At 41.9% G+C, this 19,607-nt stretch overlaps 1 protein-coding gene across 3 annotated transcripts in view; it reads right to left on the reverse strand.

The window, feature by feature from the left end:
- Window positions 1–19,350, reverse strand: part of EPN2 (epsin 2) — a 45,711-nt gene extending 26,361 nt beyond the window's left edge. For all 3 annotated transcript variants that reach the window (XR_013957087.1, XM_080619868.1, XM_080619867.1), the window contains exon 1: window positions 19,231–19,350. The gene's annotated coding sequence lies outside the window, so the exon portion shown is untranslated. The remainder of the gene's footprint in view (window positions 1–19,230) is intronic.
- Between the last annotated feature and the right edge of the window lie 257 nt (window positions 19,351–19,607).

The following is a 19,607-nucleotide window of genomic DNA, read 5'->3' on the forward strand; positions in this document are numbered from 1 at the left end:
GACAGAAAAAGTTTTAATTATATGAAAATGGAATTGTAAAGCCAAAATGACTGGCAAGAAACCCCAAGGGCAAGCTGTGGAGCTGGAAAGCTGTTTCAATTAGTCATTTAAGGTCACCGTTTCAAGTAAACGGAGGCCTATTAAGCTTCAGAATACATTACTGGAGTAAACTGGCAGATTTTGCTATTACATTAACACAGAATAGTCTTTGATATTCGCCAGTTACATGAACACTAAGCACTGATCCTGTGAGGGAGCTTGCCATGTTTAATAGAGATTGTACAGTCAAGATGTCCTCTAACAGTGTTTCTCCAAACACTGAAGAAGCAACGGTATCACTTACAAAAGGCACTGGAGAGAAGCAAAGCACAGATTTCCAGCCTAACATTGTTATCATTCTTCAAATTGCTCTGGTGCCATTTAGAATGAAAGCAGAATTAAGTGTCAGCTTGAACAACATGCAGCTCTGTGATGACTTTCTTACCATAAAGGCATCAACACTGATGTACTGATGATATGTATCCCAGATCAGAAGAATACAACCCCCCCCATAAGGGCTGAGCCTGTCACCTGACCAGAAAAGCACTAAATAACATAAAATCAAAACCTCCTACATCAGTTTGATAAAATGTCCACCAAGCCCAACATCCTCAGACACAAATCCTCACGTAAAGACTATAAGAACATATATATTCCCTTGCCTGATGTCTTGGCCATCTCAGATGCAACCTGTGGCAGAGACTCTATAGCCAGCAATAGGCACACTGTGGCTCCTCCAACTCCGTTATTGAAGCCACTTGTGTTTCCCGTTTCACCCTCAGCAAGTACACAACAGCAGTGCAGTGTCCACGCTGCACAAGTACTTCAGCTTATTTTAACCTTGGACATTTATTTCCTGAGCTGTAGACAGAAGGGATGCTTTTTAAGCAAGAACAAATCACCTTCAGCTTCTTTATATCACTCACTATTTTATGGGAATTGACCAACTCTATCTGAAGTGAGGGTCTCCCAAAATTCAATCCCTCTATTTAGAAGCTGCTCCGTATCTCAAATCATCTCCGATGTCTTTCCACGCACATATTACACTTTTATTTCTTGAGATGTACACAGTTCCAAGCACTCTACACTTCAGAGATGACAGTAACAAGTTCATATCACAACACAGTCATTTACTGCTTAGGATACCCCATTCTTTACCAAATGCTTTCTAAAGTGTGCTTGTCTTTTACTAGTTGTGCCTCTACTCGTGCATATGAAACCAGGGTCATTTCCTCTCCCTATGCAAATGTTTTAAGGCTATTTCAACTACCATTTACCACTTAGCAGATCTCCCATCCTTCAACTCAAATATCATTTCAAATTTGACTGATCTGGTTCAATTTGGCCACCTTATTATTCAGAAATCATCTGGAAAAGGGCGTATTTGCACGAGCACTCATCTTTGGCAGGACACTTCACTTGGAATAACCTTTCTCTGTGAGAAACAACCATTTATGCCTAACCCTGCTTCCTGTCTTCTAACCCACTGTAAATCTCTGAAAACCATTCTTGTCTTATAAGTTTTGTTTCTTTAGAGGTCAGGGATGAGAGGCCTCTAAGAGACCAAAATATACAAGCAAATGCCTCACCTGTGTGTACCTCCCCAACCAAAGAAGAATAGAGAAGTTTGGTTTACTACTTGTTCCAACTTTGGAAGCTTTTGAAAGAAGATCGTTTCAACACCACATATGATGTTTGGAAAGGTAAATTTTACAGTACATGGCAACACCTACTAGTCTTAAACACCTCCAACTTGGCCAGCGAAATAAATACCTGAGGAATTAATCATAATCACAACATAAACAGGGACACAGACAATCAGAGTGCAATGTCACAAGCCATGCCAAGCTAATGGTAAGCCAGCACCAAACCCAGTGGCCTCCCAACCCTGCAACAGCTTCCCCTTTCTCTCTCTTGCATCAAACCTAGCACTTACACAATGGCACAGGAGAACTGATCAAAGTCTGGTAGAAAATGAGCTTTTGAGCACTGGTTTGTTTTCTGTTGTATCAGAGAGGTGAGCAGGCTGCAGAGCAACACAGTCACAAGTGTTGCTGCAAGGCAGGCTATGAGAAGAGTAAAAATGATCAAACCCTGGTCTTGCTTTTGAAGGAGCTGGTTCAACATGAAGCTGTCAAGATCCAGAAAACAGCATCAGAAAGCAAAGAGCTTTCATTCCTGCCCAACTACACACACTAGGAACTCATACACTTGGTTTCAAAGAAGAAACTAAACAACCAAAAAGGCAGGAGCCAAGGCCCTGCTGTGCTCTCCACACAGCCTGTAGCAAAGCCATGAATACTTCTCCTTCATTTAGCTGTAAAGTGCAGGCAAGAAGCAGAAGCAAAGTTACAGCCTCATCAAGTGCAGCATGGTTTGGACAGAACCCTGGATTTGGGAAACACTTTGTTTACATTTAGGATTTATTAGTTTAATTACCAACAAAGCTTCAGTCCAAAAGCAAGTGAGCTTGGAGCACACAGATGTGCAGGAAGCCAAATGCATGGCAGCACCATTCCCCAAACTGGAAGCTTCGCTTAGGTGAAGCTTCTGAAGAAGGCTACTAGCAGAGAGTAAATCTGGAGTAAGCTTTGTGAAAACAACCGTAGAACGCACATTTCAAGGAGAAAACACGTTGGATTAAGTGAAACGAGCATTTTTCACTCTTCCAGAAAATTAAGGATTTCACTTGTTACCCTGTAACAGATTGCAAAACCATCAGGCCATTGGTGCTGGTGTGGTTCTTTACCTTCATGTCTTTGATTCATGGAAACAAAGGCATTTAGTGAGGATCCCATTAACATCTATTCTTTCCTTTTCTTAAAAGACATATTTTCTAATCCTATTCTACTTTGAACCCACTGGAGACCATTTGTTCTAAACTTCATGTTACTCCATTAAAAGTGGAGCGGAAAGATGGACATCTACCCCCCATCTAGCTGTACCAATATTCAAGGCAACTGTTCTGGTAGTAGCAGTAACCCTCACTAAGAACCCTGTATGTCTTTCAGTATCTCCTTTACAAACCCTCTGCTTCCACACCACACCAAAGACACATTTTACTTGATTATGACAGGTCTTGGAGCACTGTAACAGCCAATCTTATGATTAAAGAGATCTGAAAGCCAAATAGCCTCACTGCATGAAAGCGAGAAACCATTTCTAAAGCATGATCAAATACTTATCCAGAAAGGCTTTTTTCCCCCCAAAGACCTCAGTGAATTAAGTTCTCCCAACAAACCACCGGGAAGTACAATGCACTTGCAACGTCAGCAAAAAGTGTGAGTTTGCATTTTAACACTACAGTTGCAAAGAAAGCAGAAAGCAAACTGCTTGATGAAAGCTGCTGTTCCTTGCTCACAACAGGAAAAGGGCTATCAGCTTGAACAGAGCTCTTTAAAAGGTTCAACAGAGAGGGGAAGAGGGAGTTGGTCTTGTTCACCTTGGGTGAGCCTTCCTTGTTTTCTCTTCCTTGGTCCCTACAAGCCATTTTCTCTGGTTTCGAACTATCCTGTCATCTTTAAATAGATGGAAAAGGACACAAGACAAGAAGGTGATGCTCACCTGTGCTATCACAGGCAACCTGGAAGGGAATGCCCCACTTCCTTTTTCCTATTCCAAGTTTCATTACACAACCCAAATGAATTCTCATGGTGCTTTTCTATATACAACAGAGACAGAAGGAAATCTTGAGTGAACCTCTCAACAGCCCTCTCTCACAAGAGGTTGAATTCAGTAAGTAACATCTACATGAGGAAACCATCTTTAATTTGCTAAAACTAACACAGAAATGAAGCCAAGCCACAAAATCCTTCATAAACTTAGTTCAAAGAAAGAGCCATACAACTAAATCCACCTATAGACAGCAGAAGCCATTCAGCTCTCTAGAATGTAAAACTCAAACCAGGGTTTGTCTGCACTGATAAAATGCCCTTCAGATGAAGCCTAAAGGTAAATACAGACACAGTCCAGCTAAGCATGGACCAGAAACACACAAAATACATATCAAATGGGCAATAAAATTGTGAAAATTAGCATTAAACGTAAGAAGTTAACCAGAAATTTGTATAAAATTTTAATAGTATTATAGACAACGTGTGGTAGACATTTGACACGCATAAAAAGTGGGTTTTGAAAGCAGATAATTCACTCATTCTGTGATTTTGAGCAACTTCTACAGACACGTTTATCTACGTAAAAATATCCCCCTTTCATGAACTACATGAAAAGATGACTACGAGTTTCCATCCCAATCTGCTCTTTTCGCTATCAGGCTGGAGTGACAGAGGCAGGTATCCCTTAGGGACCTGATGAATTCCAGGATAAATCAGAGAAGCCAGGGCGTGGAGAGCGCTTCTTACCAGTCTGCAAAGAATGAGGCTAAGAGGAAAGCGTTGCCAGATGCTGAGTAAGGAAGAAGTTCCCCCAGACAGACAGACAGTGAGACACACCTGCACAGAGCAAAAAGCATGCACTCAAACATGACCCCAATCCTAACAGTAAGTCAGCTTCTATTTGTGGCAAGGAAAAAGGATTCCCATTGCCCCCCACTGTAAATTCACATCCTAGTTTTCTTGCGATAGCTCATCATTTGCACAAATCCAAACCCACTGTGCTTTTAGAAAGTCCTATTTTACACAAACTAGAAATGTTTGATAAAAGGAAATTAAGCACAAGCCTTTATTTAAAATTCAGTATAATAATCCAGAAAAAAAGGATAGCAAAGACTTTCCTTATACTGGATCCCACAAAGAAATGTTCAAACACAGTTAATTCTCTTTCTCTTTTTCCTTTCCCTATTCATAAATAATTCTTACAGCACTGGATGACCAGAGGGTATCATTATACTGCCTACAGTATGATCCCCTACTGCAATACAAACACTGTTCCCAAAACCAAACAGGAAGAGGGGCAACTGTACATTGTGGTCACTTGGAGAAGGGTCCTAAGAGAAGCACAGAAGCTTGGCACTATATATAAAAGCCAACAAGCACCACACTTATTAGCTCCCTCTTGTCATTGTACAGCAGAGAAAACATCAATTCATGTGAAGAAAACAGTAAAGTGAAGACACTGAAATTACCATCAATGCCCTTCCTCAAGCTTCAACATTATTTAGGAAACGAGTACAAATACAGATTGGCAAATGGGTTGAAGACCAGGGTTAACTCCAGCAGAAAGGTTTCATTTCCATTTTTCACAGCTGAAATGCTTGTCTTCTTCAGGGTAATTTCTGAGAAGAGGAAACGCTTCAAAATTCAAGGTTTTGGAAGCTTTCCACTCCCTTTTACAAATGAGAGAACAAGGTCAGCTTTCACAGCCAGCAGGTGGCCAAATTATTTCTTTATTCAAAGAGTTAATGCTGGAAGATAATTCTCCTGCAGATTTATGCATATTCATGAAGCCCAAGGTTAGATCCTACACTGATTTTACAGTCATGCCTCAGCCTCACAGACAGTAACTCCAGTTTGTATAGCCATAGAACAGATACAGAGACACAAAATCAGTTTGTCTCTACAGCACCTTTTCTGACTACAGGTCTACTTAAATTACCCAGGCAATATAAGAACTTAATGGAGAGCTTATCTCACTACTCCAAGTCTACATAAAGAGAGGACAAGGAGTAGAAACGTAGAGCTGAGAATACAGCACCACTATCTGGTCGCTTTAATTCAGGACCCACCACACCAGTTTCTGGTGCTTTGACACTCACAGTTATCACAGAATCAACCAGGCTGGAAAATACCTTTAAGATCATCAAGTAATATTTCATTTTGCAGCCTGTAATGCAGCTGGAATTATTGACAGCATGGAAAGAAGCTGCAAATATGCTCTGAAGTGCTGCAAAAAGGGACAGCCCCTGCAAGAGCCACGCAGATCACTACAAACGGATCCAAATCCGACCTACTACTGGAGATCTAATTTTAGGCTTACAAGCTTCCAACATCCCTTTAAAAATAACACATTCCTCCTTCTGTGGCAGGGTCAAGTGGCACTGACAGCACTACCTGCATTTTATGCAGATCTCAGCCTATTTTTCAGTAGTAATACAACCAAGTACCAGCTGTGTAATGAGTAAGAGTATTGCAGAATTACAGACAGAGTAAGGTCAAGCCATTATGCACTGAACCTAAAGTTCTAAATGCAAATTAATCCAACACAGCTGTGAAAATACCTTCCTAAACTCTCAAAAGGAGTTTGTGCTCTGGGGATTACCTGCTTGAATGGAAGCATTTTGTCTTTTATTCTCACAAATAGAGAAGTAGGAAAAAAAAGGTATCACCCAATGTGTGCCTTGACAAAAAGGTACCAAGGTGAAATCAACTCAGCTCACTGGGTATATTTAAGTAGCATTTTCAACTGAATTAAAGACAGTAGGAGACATTTCTCTCCTTCCCTGTTTCCATTCTGGAAGATATCTGATCTTCTTGCCAGAAGATGGGCCTTAGAACCTTGTCACTTAGGCTGCTTACTGGGTGATAGGCACCTGCTGAAGGGAAGCTGTTATATGTTCTCTCCCAACAGCTCAGAGCAAGATTAGATCAGCTTGAACACAGGAGCAACTGCAAATAACATAACCTAAAAGCTTGCAAGACCACTGAATGTTACCTGCACTCTTTAAGCCACAGTGTTTTTCTTATACGATTGCAACTTTCAAAACGCAAAGCCGACAAGTACTACTGGATCCATATATATCAATGTGAGCACACATATCAGACTTGATACTTTGGGAAGGTACCTGCTACTTACAATTATCTAATGACTTCAGTAACCAAATTCAGTTTGCACTTTATTATTGTGAAGCAGACGTCACTGTGTGCAGTTCCTCCTCCCCACCTACACACCACAGACACAAAACCATATCAATAAATCCACTAGGCCAAAGGCAAGTGCTCATCATGACAAAGGTTTAACTCTCCATGTTACTACTGGTAGAAGCAGAGCCTAATGAATACTTTTAGGACATGAATTTTTAATGGAAAGGACTGCTCAAGGAACAGTGCATGATCTGCAAAGCTGTATCTGTCCATATATCCCAAACACTACTATTTTCTTCAGTTTAAGTGTACTGGCTGCTAGCACAAGCTACAAGCCTGTACAGGAAACGGAGATTGATTTTAACATCCTACCTACATTCATCAATGCCCATCCAAAGCATAAAACTTCAAGCACCATCCCTCACAGCCACCAGATTTGCACATTCTTCTTGAGAAGTCAACACGTGGTCTTAATCCAACTATCACGACTGGTAACAATTAATGTAGGGTTACTTTAACCCTCAGAAATTAAGCTACATGCAGTTGGATGCTCAGGACTAATTGAAGTTGCTATAAAACTGTAAAGCTGGAAATACGTATCCTTAAAATCCTCCGTGTTCCACACTGCAGGAAAGATTTGGCCAAACCCCAGGATTTTACACCAGGCTTTACTGCTCAGCAGTCAGGCTCAGAGAGGAACTGAGGATGTGGCTTCACATTACACTTGATTCTTGGCTGGCTGAGGGCTGCTACTGAAGGCAGCATCCTGCTCCTACCTGCTCTGCTGTCACATGCCACCTCCTTGTCCCTCACACCAGATCTTGAGATAGAATCAGTTCAGTGAGCTGATCTGACACACCAAGGGAGTCAAGGGGGAGAGATGGAGAGTTGACACATCAGGTCACCAAAGCGATTAATCCCTAGGTCACTCTAATCACTTTAAAGTACACCACAAGTAAGAGAAGTAACATTCAACGGCGATCTAATTACGTTTCACCAGGCAAAATGTAAAGCTGCACCTTGAAAGCTCATATTGGTAGTAAAAGTTAAAGATGATGGCTTAGATTTGGAGCTTGCTTTCAGCAGGTAACTGCAAGAGGCGAATTTTCTAGGGAATCACTTTTTCCCACCTAGCACTGGTAACAGTGACACATTCATTTTGTCTCAGCTTGAAGACAGCCACAGGAAAGAAGGAAATCTGGTCCTCTACTCTTTTGGAATTGGCTAACATCTTAAAATCTTGCCTCCTGCCACTTTTACGCACTGATTCAAAACTATCTGTCATGCAACACTTGTTCAGCTTTCCCCTTATTCCTGTGTTTTTTCTTACTCTACACACCACCGTTTCCAAAAAACCCTACCTCTTTTCATTCTTCCTAACAGAGCTGTCTATCATGCCTATATCACTGCAGGAAAAGCAATTCCATCCCAAAGGAGCTCTGCTGGGCAGAGGAGCAGCATAACAACCCTGTCAGCAGCAGCTTGGATGTAGGCTGGGTTATGCTTACCATGAAACAGCACTCAATAATACTGCTAGTCACTTGGGTCTACTTTTGTGCTGCCCCAGTTCCTGATTCTGAGCTATATTCTTAAGTTCATCTTTGATGGAAGTAATTCACTAAAAAGACCAAAGAATATAATAAATCAGCACATTTGATATCAGGATTTTTCCTCATTATGCTACTTAAAACTTTCCAAATCCTTCATTCAGGCACTAATAAGGATCATCCCTACTCACACCTGCAGAGATTTATTATTTTGCTTTATTATTATTATTTTGCTGATTTTTGTGGAATTAGGAAAAAATTACCTGGTTTGATGATGCCAGTGAATCCCACACCCTCCCATGCAGATATACAGATATTTTCAGCTGTCAGCATAACAATTCCTCAAGTTTTCTGAATCTATCCTCAATAGTAATATACTACCTACTCCCTTATCTCTTCTGGCTATTTAGATGGAAAATTATTTGAATGGGAGCTAGCTTGCTCTTCTCACAGAGGATGACAAAGACTTGTTACTCAAAAGCATCTGTGCCTGTTCCATTATTAAAGGTCATTTTCCTCCAGTCAGCTCTTGCAGAGAACATGTTATACCCTCTCAGCTTTGATACTCTGCAACTAGCAGCTCCGTACGTGCCCTGGAGACTACTCATGCCCTGTAAAGAGTCCTCACATAGAAGACAACACTCACCACATGTAAGCCAAAACTCAAGCCTCTGATATTTCTGAAGCAGCTGATTATAGCCTGGGACATGGGAAAGGAAAAAGATGCAAGTAAATCCCCTGTGTAGTACTACTACTATTTGCACCTCCCATAGCTGCCTGATAGCCTTGAGCTGTTGATCATTAACTACTGCTTTAATGTAAGTCATTAATAACATACTCTGTCTTTAGATTCATAAACAGAACAAGAAAGCAACTTCAAAACTCACCCACTCCATTTTCTAGTCTTTGTTTTTTCCTAAGAGCATTCCATCTAGTGCAAATGCACAGAGGAAATTCTAGCCCATTAACATCCATCAGCTAACAGAGGGTAATGAATTCATCAATAATGCTATAATGCGTGGGTACACTATCATGCTGAATCATTTAGGAACTACATCTGCAGCAAGAAGAGCTCAAACAGCCGCCTTGTGCTGTCAGCAACCATCTTCCTGAAGGAGGAAAAATGAATGTATTAAGATCACCCTCAATTTTGTTATCCTTCTTGACAAGGTTGGTTGTGCCTCTACACACCCGTATTTCCATGCCAGTCAACTCCTGCCTGACGTTGCTCCCCTCTGGACATCAGTTTCCTTTGCCGTGCCACCCGCACACTTGCAAGCAGCTTTCATTGCTCATTTTCCTGCAAGTGACATAAGGATCAGGCTTTTCCCTGCTTCTTAACATCCAGGGCAAATACATGAAGTCTTGAGTCTTGACTTTGCAAAGAAAAAGCCCTGATTTTTCTTTGTTATTTATTTACACGGCTATGGAGGGACCACCTTCTTTCTCTTAACAAAAAGTTTTCCTAACAGTGATTAAGTTCTAAACAGTAAAAGCTAAAAACAACCAAAATCAGTCAGTCTTAAGAGAAAATACATCATGAACTAGCATTAAAGTGTAGCTACCCAAAAAAAGCCAGTACCTAAGAGGGGGACTACAGGCAGAGTATCACTGGGTAATAAAAGGAAAGGAACCTTATTATGGAGGACAACAGTATTAAGTTACTATTCTTGTAACAAAGAAAGGAAAAGGTATTTAGTCTTAAAAGGAAAATAAAATCAGACATAATAATATAAAGAAATAAGATTATCCTTAATATATAGATTAGGAACTTCTTTGCTTATTTTGCCTTGTTCAGGAATCCCAAATCTGGTCTTCTTTGATCCACTGCAGTATGTAAAATGACAGCAAGTCCCCTGCACTTCTGTTTACACTTTGTTATAATGGTGTCTACTCATTAAGTCCACAAACAGAAAGGGTTTTGTTAAGGTAGCCTTTATAAATGAAGCACAATGAATTCAACTCCCCATACCTCAGCTTCCTTCATATAGCTAAAGTCTTAGAACACATACACATGTGTCTACACATCCTTAACTCCCACGGCTTCATTCAATTAATACTATTAAATCTTTAATGCTTTGCTTCAAAGGCTGTTTTTAATTTTTAATAGCTCTCATAGGTTAGCACGACTGTTTTAAGTCTTTCTACTATATTTTAAATAAACTCCTCTTTTCTCTCCACTTTGATGTTTGCCTTCCTGACAACCCCAGACCCTGTGAAGCCAGTGAAACTTTGTTTTCTCTGAAATGATGACATTACAAACTCCAAAAGATATGTTAATCACTAAGCTGCAATCAGGGATGGGTTTTTTTCTCCCCCTCTCACCTGCCCTTGGGGCTGGGAGTTGGCAATAGAACCACTTTAATCAAAACAATGTAGAAACTCATGAGGAGAAGATGCAACCAGGAGGGAAGGGGCTTATTTGCATCTGTTTAGCATGTAAGCAGCAGGCAGAGCTCAGTTCTCTTTTACTCTGGATTCCCATGAAAGGAGAAAATGCAAAAGCCACCATATTATATTAAAAGAGTTAAAAGAGGAGTTTGGACACAAGACTTGTTGAGCTTGATGGAAGCACAAGATGCCTCGTGGCACTCAAAGACACAACCAATTCACACATCTGATGGGCACTGAATGTGTTTTTAATTGTAAAGCTTTGTCTGTACCAAGGGCATTGCCATTATATATTTGGTCAGCTGAAGCTCCACTTTACATATATATATATATATACACACAAACACACATATGCACATATGTAATTTACCAGTTCTGCTACCTAGTATAAGCTAGCACAACGTGCTCCCAGTGGAATACCGAGGCAACTTACACCAGTGTTTCTTCTCTACTCTTACCCCAATGCCCCCCAAGACTCACCTTCTACTGCTCAATTTCTAAGCTTGGAATTTATTCACCAGAAGAGAAAGTCTCATAGTGTATTTCAGGCCTTTTTATAAAGAATAAACAGAAAAGAAGAAACAAAAAATGGGCACAGACTTTGTTCCTCCTGTAAAGTTTATTTTTCTTCTGAATAAGAAAAAGAAATCCCTTCTTAAAATAAAACTGAAGATCAGCATTTCCAGGGACAGGAAAAGGCACTATAGTATTATATAGGTTATCCAAGCAGAGCAAAAGAAATAAAGACTGAAAACCTGGCTCTGTCCCAAGGCATCCAGGCAGGATTTTGTGCCTGCACGTACATAACAGAAGTATTTGTGCATTCAGGATGTTCAAGCATGTCTCTTGCATTCACACCTGGAAAGTTACAGCACTAAAACCCGATGTGCTGTGCTCAGCATCGACTGCAAGTCAATGACCAGTCCCAGAGCAGCAGATCCCTCACACGTTCAAAGTAAAGTACATGTGTACATACTTTGCTTGATCTAGACCATGAACTGTGGAACAAAAAACCTTTCCCAAAGCAAATCAGAAACAGTCTGATGAAGACAACCTACAAACCCACTGCTGTTCTTCATCTCTTCAACACTCCAAGGAGTTTGCACCATGCAGAGCACACCTCAGTATTACACATCTTCAGTTACAGAACATGTTCTGTCTTTTAAAGCTGATGCAAATACTCATGTTTGTGTCACTGTGAAATTAAACAGATGCAGACACTACTATGCAGATAGACATCAAAATGTCAACCACGGTACTCAGTGTGCGTGAAGCAACAGGCGAAGCACAAGCAGATTATCCACTAGGTAGCCAAACGTAAAATAAAGCCAGACATTTCATTTCAGACTGTATCAGGGTTTCACAAAGGGGCCAGTGATTTGTAGATCTGAAATGCACCACTGAAGCACTTTTGCAGACTAAAGAACTTCTGATGACATACCTCAATGCTTCTCTGGAGCAAACTAGTCTAAAAGTGATTTTGCTGCCGCAAAAGCTTTTCTACTTCACCTTCTCTAAAATATAAGACTTCTGAAAGCCAAGTAAAGCCAATTCTAAACATTCCTGTATCTTACTCCTTGTGGAATCTTCCCAAGAGAACCAGTAAACATATAAACACAAGTATCTTCCAGGAGTCACCCAGTACCAGTCTTTTAAAGTTTTGAGAAAGCAGTTGCTTTGCTGAAAATGTATTAAAACCATGGGCTGTATAGTTATAATCCAGTGAAATGACAGAGTTCCTGCTCTTCTGAGTAGCAGGTAGGAATTCCTGCTTTAAAAATACACATAAAGTTGTAGAGCTTCTAAAAATCTACAAGTACAATATGAAATATTGATTTCTGATCTGCATTTGCTTCTAAGCTAAGTGTTTGGTGTCACCTGTGCTATTTATCCACAAGCATTCCAACAGAGGCATTATTTATCTTTACTTGCTGATAAATGCTCTCCTGAATTGGTAGCCAAAGTTTAACTTCATGAACTCTGCTCAACAACAGCAGCAAAATAGTAACACTTCATGAGTTAGAAGCACTTCAAGCCCTTAAATAAAATAATAACAAAGAAAATCACTGCAAGCAGCACAATGTTACAAGAAGCAATCATAAACCCAAGCAATAAGCCACTATGGGCTCAGAAGGCAAATATTTCATTAGATAACAGAACAGATGTGAGACTTATGCTTTCAAATAGTCATTTAGAAAGAGGTTTTTAATCAAATGATGAAATACCTGGGCAGGGTATTTAAAGACTCACTGGATCTGACTACTGCTGGGAATGCACATGAGATCCCTCTCTAAACAGACACTATCAGTCACACTGCAGCAATGTCAGTGTTTCACTGATTCATTAGCAACTGAATAATTAAGAACATTAAAGTTCTGCTTTTTAAATAATAATTGAAGTGCTTTCTTCTACATACACCACATGCCAGAGCACATTCTGCTTGACCATCTATCAGAGAACAAGCAGGTGTGTTAAATAGCTCTATTTAGAACTGAAGGATAAGGATTAATGAATGATCTCAAATTCGGGCTGATTTCAGACAGTTAGATCAAACATCTCTCTGCCTAACTGCTGTTGTCACAAGCCTCATCCCTGTCCAAACAAAGCTGAAAGTAGAAAGGCAGCTACAGCAGCAATTGGGTCAACAGTTTTGGCTGAAGAAATCTTCAGTACTGAAAGGAAAAATAAAGAAATAAAACCCTAAAATGCTGCTTGGGGCCTGTTCACCCAGTCAGCAACTCGCAACCAGCCACTCGAGAGCAGATTTCCGACCTACAAGGAAATACGTTTGAGGGAGTCTTTCATGCCTGCATCTCAGGGGAGGAAGTTACCTTTAAAAACACTTTGTTTTGCCTTTCCCTAAGGAATTTTAGGACTATATATATCCATTATTTTGGTGGGGTTTATCCATGAGGTCCTACAAAGAAGGATCTGTATAAGCTTTACACCAGAGAGCCATTACTCATGCGATTAATCCCACTGAAGTCAGAAGAACTGTTTGGGAAAGAAATTGCTGCCAACCTAAGGGTTGCACAACCAGGAAAAGAAATATATAGAACAAAACCACGGAGGGGGATAAATTGCATCTGACAAAAATTGAAATCAAGAAAGACCTGGTGACAGATTGTTCTTTAAGTACAAGGAAGTGATTTAAACAGCCAGGAGCAGTTGTAATAAGATTAGATGATTCTCTATTAAGATTCTTAAAATGTCTCTGTTCCAGCAAAGCTACAAAAGCACCACTGCCCTTGCAAAGGTTCACAAAGTACTAAATTGATGTTAAATCTAGAAATTAATATGATTTCAGAGTGAATAAAGCAAGAAGATAAAAGAACTTCCCTCCCCTAGCACTTTTGTCACCCATGTGGCATTTTTAACTAGCCTGAGTACAAATGGATGTTGTAGCAAAACTCAAAGAGAACAGACTCAACAAACAGAAGCACTGAGCTCTGTTTGGGTTTCAGCTTTTAAATAAGGAAAACTACCAGTTCCATTTTAGAAGGCATTACATTATGTGACATCTTCAGAATGGCAGGGAAGTCTCTATAAGATTATACTGCAGGGAGATTAAATCAATGTCTGGCTGTTGAGTTTCTCTAGAGAAACAGATGTGGCATTTTAGCCATGACCCCAGGACTCCACTGTCCATCACTCCTAGAATAGGCCCCCAAATCAGCCATAACTAGCACTACACTGAAAACCAAACAAGGCAAACAGTCTTCTCATATCTATCTCGAAGGATGGACATAAAGCATCTCTAGGTGCATGTTTTTTAAACTGACAAACAGCTTTGAATTTTCAAAGAAATATTACTGATTTGTAAAAGTATTTGTTCATTAAGTGCTGCATCATAAGCATAAAAGAGAAAATAATTCACAGATTAATATTTTACCATAAGGGGTAAGAACAGATATTTCCATTCACAAAGCATATCCAACAAAACACTGGGTCTGAAGGTGATCAAATCTGTGCTGTAGGAAACACGTATATGACCTGACTGGAGAGAGGAACCAGGACAGCTCTTCAAATACACACTGGAACAGATGAATACATGGGCAAAGTACAAGTGATTATGACAGCAAGAGAGTAGGAGGAGGTGGAGAGAAGTCTACACACCAAAAGACACGTTTGTACCATATCTACAAAAGCAGACTGCATGGTCACCCTCCGAAACTGTTCTACTTCTCATATCTCATACATTTACTATTTATTACACAGTTACATGACAGAAGACTCAGCAACTGTAGACCTTAATAAAACAGCACTTGGAGGAAAGACAGGAGCAGTCAACAATGTGGAAGAAAACTGCAGAGGTCTCATGTCAAAATTACAACTAATTACTTGAGGCAGCCCAGGGAGCTCTGCTCCTAACCATGGAAGAATTACTGTCTGAAAATAAAGTGTATGCATCAGGACAACGAAACACATAACCATAGAATAGTATGGGTTGGAAGGGACCTTCAAAGGTCAGCTATTCCAACCCACCATACTGCATCTGAGATGCTGTAAAACTTTACTCAGCCACCTTCACCGTAAAAGTGAGATAAGAGGAGTCTCTAAGGCGGAGATGCAGCCAGTCCCAGGCTGGGCTGGGTTCTGCCCAGTCACACTGTGCTTGCACAGCCAGTGACCTGCTCATGCCTGAGCTCGTGCCTGAGCTCTCCTCTGCTCCATACTCATGTTTCCCCACCTGGAAAGAGCTTGTTCAAGCCAGCCTGCAAGCCAAGGCAGCGTGAGCTGACCAAGTCTGACCTTGAACACAAGCTGCAAGCACTGGTTAGAGGCATTTACGTTAACAGCCCTGGGTGACATGCAAACAGATATACACACTATTAACAATTAATGCAGTACAGGGCAGTGATACTGTGATTCATTTTTAAGTTCAATATTTCTAACAGTACACAAAAAAATAAGGAAACTACAAATTCTCCATAAAGAAGAAAAGCATTTCATTAAGCACGAAGTAATACTTCAATGTAAAAATGCACAAATTACATTTACAAACCAAACTCTGGTAAACATCTCAGTTGGCATCCATACAAGCTCCACTGTCAGATATTTACAAGCATTTAACTTCTGGTGGTAACTCTGAACATACCTACTGCAGTTTGAAGGAACTTGATCTCACTAATTTAAGCTACTCTCTCCTTACATCCTGCCTACAACCTCTAGCTACCTATAAAACACACCTTAGAACTGTCTGATCCACCTCTTTTGCCTTTTATCAACAGTTTGGAGCATCGTCGTAAGATCAACCACATCCCCAATTTGAAAACAAAAGACTGAACTGTGATTTGCAAAATGACAAATAAGCAAGACCAGCTTTTCTGTAGCTTTCGACCTCCTGCACCACTCACCAAAAGGCTCAACTGCTACAACCACCTGGCTCTAGATCCATCCTGAAGTTTATGGCCTCTGAATCCACTTATTCTGACACACAAGCACTCTAAATCTTTATCCCCACCACAGAACAGGAAAGCAATCTTGTAACAGCCACCTGAACTGATTTCATTCTGGGAACTTTATGGTCTCCTATTCAGCACATACCAGTATGTAACCAAACTGAAGCACATCAATGCCAGCAGACCTACAGCTCAACCTAGCAGGTTTTATTCTAGAGGACAGCATACATGTTGTTCTCCTGCACAGCATCTCATGTCTTCTTAATGAGCAGCCAGGCTACTGAAACACACATAAAAACCCGCTGTTCTTTGAAGCACTTCAGACAGCAGGATACTGGTACGTTTCGATACTCTCTCTGCACAGATCAGAGCAAAGCAAAGTGGAAAAAGCACATTACAGATATTCAGACAAACCAGGTACCTTTCATTTTCTATTAGCAAGATCCCAAGAGACAATTTAGCACTCTGCAAATATGGCATTGGAAGAGCTGAAAGTTGCTTCCTGAGTACAAGTCATTAAATAAAGATTTTAGAGTAACTTATATTCCTTTAGATCAGGCAAAACCAATAGCCATTTCCCCATCCTACCTACAAGACCTAAAAAAACCAAGATCATCATGAATATCATAACTCCCCTGTAATGTACTTCTCCTAAACCAGATTATCATTTAATGATTTCTCTCTCTCAAAAAACAACACTCAACCACAAATACAAAACACCAATTTCTGTATCAAGCAAAGACTATCAGCATTATTACAAAGTAACAAATTAGGCCTTTTGGCATCTCACAGCAGTGCTCCAAGATTTGAGGCTTCTTAAAAGCTCCAAGTTTCAAAGCAATCAAATAGCTGACAGCTGGAACAAAATTAGCATGATTAACCAGTTATGTAAATAATCCTGCAGTCACTACAAGCTGAATTCATTTACGCTCACCGCATTACACAGCACTGCTTGCACTGGACATCAGATGTTTGTCAACTAGTCATTAAAAATGACTGTAAGAATAATGGATGTGAAAACAACGCGAGTGTTACATCCACTATGTGATGTGTATTTGAGACCAGACTACCTGACAGCCAAGTCCGGCTGTTTATATATCCTCTCTCAGGACAGGACCCCCAGGTAACTTGCAGATCAGACTTGTCTTGCCCAAGTATTCTCCAATGTTACTTCGCCCCTACCTAGGGAACAGGTCAATTACTTCCGCTAGAGAGAGAGAGGTCCATCCTGTTAGTATCTTGTTATATTTCATTTCTAAAAGGCGGATATTCATTTTCATTCATCAGTACAAGACAAAGCACCGCGTAGGAGAACCATCATCATTCCTGGGTGATGTCACACAGGTACTTTACGGCATCAAGGAAGTTACAATCAGCACGCAAAAGTCAAACTTCCTGATGTGTAACTTGGAGTCAATTCAGCCTTATCAAAATTTGTCTTCAGGAATGCATACTCATGGTTCATTTGTACTTGATAATTTTTGATAACACAGTTAAATATTTAATATTTGGAAGATTATCTTTGCAATTCTAGCTGGCTAGCTTACCATTGCTTTGAGTTTATAAAAGAAAATGCATCCAAAAGTTTAAATTCTTCACAATAAAACACTACACATGAGTTTGTTTGAAAAGAATGGATCCAAGAATCAGCCAAGACAAACATATTTAGAAGTGCTTCCTATATAGGCTGTATTTTGCTAAAGGTATTACAATATACTTCTATTTCTAATCAAAAATCATCCTAACATCCCACATTTTACATCCTAACAATCCAATTTTCCATGACCTTGTCCCACACAAAACACAGTAACACGCTGGAATTATGCAAGAGTTCCATATTACCATAAAACACGTCTTTCAGTGGCGAGAATAATCAAACTTAATCTTGTGGCCTGATTTGCATTTCGAACTCCTAAAGTCAGCCTCCACAGTCCACAACATCCGCAACACACCTCAATGATCTGAGCAAGTATTTCAGGCCTCCTGTTGAAAATGTGTATGTCTGTATAATTCAGGGTGTTTTCTCAACAGATTAAGAGAAAGAAATGGGTCCAATACATTTAAATGTTAAATATAACTTTGCTTTTCACATTGCTGATGATACCACACTTCATAAGGGGGAAGCATTATATATCCCTGGGCCAAGTAAAACTGAGACCCAACGTTACCAATAAGCCATAAGGCTTTAAAATAGGAAACTTTCATTCTAGATAGCCTGTGATAATTCTTGTCTCAGTACAGTTCCCAGCAACAATAATGCTTAATGTAATGCAGCACACTGATTTCCCAAGACCTATCTATAGTATCAAAGGCACTGCAGGTAAAGATTGAAATAAAATAAATACATACAGACATAAAACAAAGCCTTAAAAATTACTAAAAGCACTACCACACACCCTCCAAACTGACTCGACGACTGAAAATAATACAATAAGTCAAACAGCGCCATAATTAAGGTTAATAATGCAAAGGCCTGGGGACAACAAGACGAACCAGACCCCCCCCCGCCCCGGCCCGCCGCTGGTCCCCCCCAACCACCGGAGGAGGCCGCCGCCATCCCCGCAGCCCCGGCGGCTTCAGGCCGGCCCCATCGGCTTCCCGGGGAAGCCAGGCCCAAACTTCGGGCCGGAGGCTGGCGGCCAAAACCCTTCCGGCCCTGAGGCGAAGGGCCGCGGCGATCGTGTCCCCCTCTTCGCCCCGCCGCCGCCGGCAGCACCGGGCCGCGGAGGCGCGCTCCCCGCTCCACAGCCCAGCCGCTGGGCTGCCATGATGGGCAGTAACTTGCTGCCCACCCAACGGCGACAACAAAGGACACCCCGGACCCCCGCCGGGGCTGCGCCGCCACCCCCTAACCCCGGTAACCCCCCCACCCCACCGGCCCCATGACCCACCGGCCGCCGCCCTCACCCCGCAGCCGCCCGGCAACCCCGCTCCCTGTCCGAGGCGAGCCCCGGGGGGCCCCTTCCCGCGCCCACCCCGCACCCCGCTGCTGAGGGGAAAGGCGGGGGAAAGCTCTTCCGCCGCCGCCGCCGCCGTCCGGTCCGTTCGCGATCCCCGTCCCGCACCCGAGCGCTCCGCGACTCCCGGCCTGACCTGGCGCTGTGTGCGGGAGGAGCAGAGAAGGGCCCGCGGGAGGCGCGGAGGGGGGGTCCCGGTTCCCGGCCGCGGCCGCCGCCGCTGGCTGCGTTTGACACCCACACGCACCATCCAACATGGCGGCGGCCGGGGGGAGGTGGTGGAGGAGGCGGAACCGGCGGCCGCGCGCGGCCCCGAGGCGCGGCCCCGGCCCGGGTGCGGCGCGGGAGGGGTGGGGTGGGGGGGCGGGAAGGAACGGGACGAGGCGGTGGCGGCCTCCGCCTCAGCCCGGGCAGGGATGCACGGCCCGGCCCCTTCACCCCTCCCTCCTCACAGCCAGGCCGGGCAGGGTTGAACCGTGCCGGGCAGGGTGGTGGGAGAGCGCCCGGCTCCTC

This window comes from Psittacula echo (assembly GCF_963264785.1).
Source record: "Psittacula echo genome assembly, chromosome: 5".
In the NCBI taxonomy this organism is placed as follows: Eukaryota; Metazoa; Chordata; class Aves; order Psittaciformes; family Psittacidae; genus Psittacula; species Psittacula echo.